Genomic DNA, 3,507 nt, shown 5'->3' on the forward strand with positions numbered 1-3,507 from the left:
ATAGATCAGCAAAGGAGTTCTTGGCTGTGTTACAAGGTGTGAGTATTGAGTAAGACTCAAGACCTGACCACAGCAGAAGAGAGAGAAAGGACGAAGGTCGTCCCCTATGCTTTAGACGTAGGCTCTACAGTATGCTATGCTATGTACCGCACATGAAGTGTGCCTTGCCATGAGTTGGTCAAGGGGTACAATAGTGATCCGGGAATGGATCACATGACAGCGGTCGAACTTATCCTTAGTATCTAGTGGACTAAGGAATTTTCTCGATTATGGAGGTGAAAAGGAGTTCGTCGTAAAGGGTTACGTCGATGCTAACTTTGACACTAATCCGGATGACTCTGAGTAGTAAACCGGATTCGTATAGTAGAGCAGTTATTTGAAATGGCTCCAAGTAGCGCGTGGTAGCATCCACAAGATGACATAGATATTCGTAAAGCACACACGGATCTGAAAGGTTCAGACCCGTTGACTAATAACCTCTCTCACAAGCATAACATGATCAAACCAGAACTCATTGAGTGTTAATCACATAGTGATGTGAACTAGATTGTTGACTCTAGTAAACTCTTTGGATGTTGATCACACGGTGATGTGACCTGTGAGTGTTAATCACATGGTGATGTGAACTAGATTATTGACTCTAGTGCAAGTGGGAGACTGTTGGAAATATGCCCTAGAGGCAATAATAAATTGGTTATTATTATATTTCCTTGTTCATGATAATCGTTTATTATCCATGCTAAAATTGTATTGATAGGAAACTCAGATACATGTGTGGATACATAGACAACACCATGTCCCTAGTAAGCCTCTAGTTGACTAGCTCGTTGATCAATAGATGGTTACGGTTTCCTGACCATGGACATTGGATGTCGTTGATAACGGGATCACATCATTAGGAGAATGATGTGATGGACAAGACCCAATCCTAAGCCTAGCACAAGATCGTGTAGTTCGTTTGCTAAGAGCTTTTCTAATGTCAAGTATCATTTCCTTAGACCATGAGATCGTGCAACTCCCGGATACCGTAGGAATGCTTTGGGTGTACCAAACGTCACAATGTAACTGGGTGGCTATAAAGGTGCACTACGGGTATCTCCGAAAGTGTCTGTTGGGTTGGCACGAATCGAGACTGGGATTTGTCACTCCGTATGACGGAGAGGTATCTCTGGGCCCTCTCGGTAGGACATCATCATAATGTGCACAATGTGACCAAGGAGTTGATCACGGGATGATGTGTTACGGAACGAGTAAAGAGACTTGCCGGTAACAAGATTGAACAAGGTATCGGGATACCGACGATAGAATTTCGGGCAAGTAACATACCGATAGACAAAGGGAATTGTATACGGGATTGATTGAATCCCCGACATCGTGGTTCATCCGATGAGATCATCGTGGAACATGTGGGAGCCAACATGGGTATCCAGATCCCGCTGTTGGTTATTGGCCGGAGAACGTCTCGGTCATGTCTGCATGGTTCCCGAACCCGTAGGGTCTACACACTTAAGGTTCGATGATGCTAGGGTTATAGGGAATAGATATACGTGGTTACCGAATGTTGTTCGGAGTCCCGGATGAGATCCCGGACGTCACGAGGAGTTCCGGAATGGTCCGGAGGTAAAGATTTATATATGGGAAGTCCCGTTTTGGCCACCGGAAGAGTTTCGGGCGTCACCGGTAATGTACCAGGACCACCGGAGGGTTCCGGGGGTCCACCGGGAGGGGCCACCAGCCCCGAAGGGCCCTATGGGCTGTATGTGGAGAGGGACCAGCCCCTTAGTGGGCTGGGCGCCTTCCCTCCCAGGGCCCATGCGCCTGGGGGTTTGGGGGAACCCTAAGGGGAGGCGCCCCCCTTGCCTTGGGGGGCAAGGCAACCCCCCTGGCCGCCGGCCCCTCCTCAGATTGGATCTGAGGGGGCCGGGCCCCCTCTCCCTTGCCCCTATATATGTGGGGGGGGGGTGGGAGGGCAGCAGCAAGCCAAGTTCTGGCGCAGCCCTCCCCCTCTTCCATGTCCTCCTCCTCTCCCGCGGTGCTTGGCGAAGCCCTGCAGGATTGCCACGCTCCTCCATCACCACCACGTCGTCGTGCTGCTGCTGGACGGAGTCTTCCCCAACCTCTCCCTCTTTCCTTGCTGGATCAAGGCATGGGAGACGTCACCGGGCTGCACGTGTGTTGAACGCGGAGGCGCCGTGGTTCGGCGCTTAGATCGGAATCAACCGCGATCTGAATCGCTACGAGTACGACTCCTTCATCCGCATTCTTGCAACGCTTCCGCTTAGCGATCTACAATGGTATGTAGATGCACTCCCCTTCCCCTCATTGCTAGATTACTCCATAGATTGATCTTGGTGATGCGTAGAAAATTTTGAATTTCTGCTACGTTCCCCAACAGGCGCGCGGCCAGAGTGTGTGTCGCGCGGGGGCACAACGGTGCGGTGGCAGCGGCGAGCGCGACGGCAGCGGCGGGCGCGACCGACGCGGTGTAGCACGGGCGTGGGCATGGAGAGGGAGTGGCCCCGCGGTCGCGGAAGAAGAGCGGCAGGCTCGGGCATGGGCGTGCATAGGAGCGGGCATGTGCCACGGGGTCAATCCGAGGAGCTCGGTGGCTACCCCTGCAATGGCCATGGCGGACGGCGGTTCTCGGCCACGGCGAAATACCTAACGAGAGCAAACGAGAGGGGGAACAGGGGAAAGGCAAGAGGAGATCATGGCGGTGTCAATGGCGCCCTAGGGGGAAGACATGGGAGCTCGGGGCGGCGCGGATCGAACGGCAATGTCGCGGTGGCCCAAGGTTGAGGAAGACGGCAGCGACGTCGATGCGGGGGTGCTGGACTTGATCTCGTTGGCGCAGACGAAGTAGCGAAGGCGTTCGGAGCTCCTCGACAAGCTCCTAGCCCGCAGGGAGGACAGTGGCCATGTGGACGGGGTCGGTCATGGTGGCCGTGGCGTCTGACTTCGTCTAGATCGACGGGATCGAGCGAGCGAGGAGGAGAAGTGGATTTGGGAGGGGGCGTCGAGGAGGAGTGAGGCCATGTGGGCAGGGAAGGAAGGGCGTCACCCTTATCCATTCCCCTCCGATGCCAGCGAGGTGGTCGGGTGGGAGCCCGGCTCTGTAGCGACACGGCTCGGGGAACAGGAGAAGACGACCGCGCGGGGACTGGACCGCTGAGCCGGTTCGGTCGCAAGGCCCGGGGGGCAGGGCGAATCCCCTTTTACATCGTCCTTTTGGTTTTTCAATGTATTCTAATCTGTTTCTCCTTTTTAACACCGTTTTCTATTTATTCTTATCAACTAAATGATCCCTACTCCTAATGTCTCAGTTGATAGTCTCCGTTTCGGCTTTATTTTCGTCCCACCTCCCGAGTGAGGGAGAGGGGGAGAGAGAGTGAGGAAGAGGGAGGGAGAGGGTGTGTGTGTGAATTTGATGGTAAAAAAGGTCGTCAATGTCACTTAATATGTATGAGAATATTAAATGTAATATTAACATAATTGATATTGAAGTTT

This window comes from Aegilops tauschii, chromosome 5 (genome assembly GCF_002575655.3).
Source record: "Aegilops tauschii subsp. strangulata cultivar AL8/78 chromosome 5, Aet v6.0, whole genome shotgun sequence".
In the NCBI taxonomy this organism is placed as follows: Eukaryota; Viridiplantae; Streptophyta; class Magnoliopsida; order Poales; family Poaceae; genus Aegilops; species Aegilops tauschii.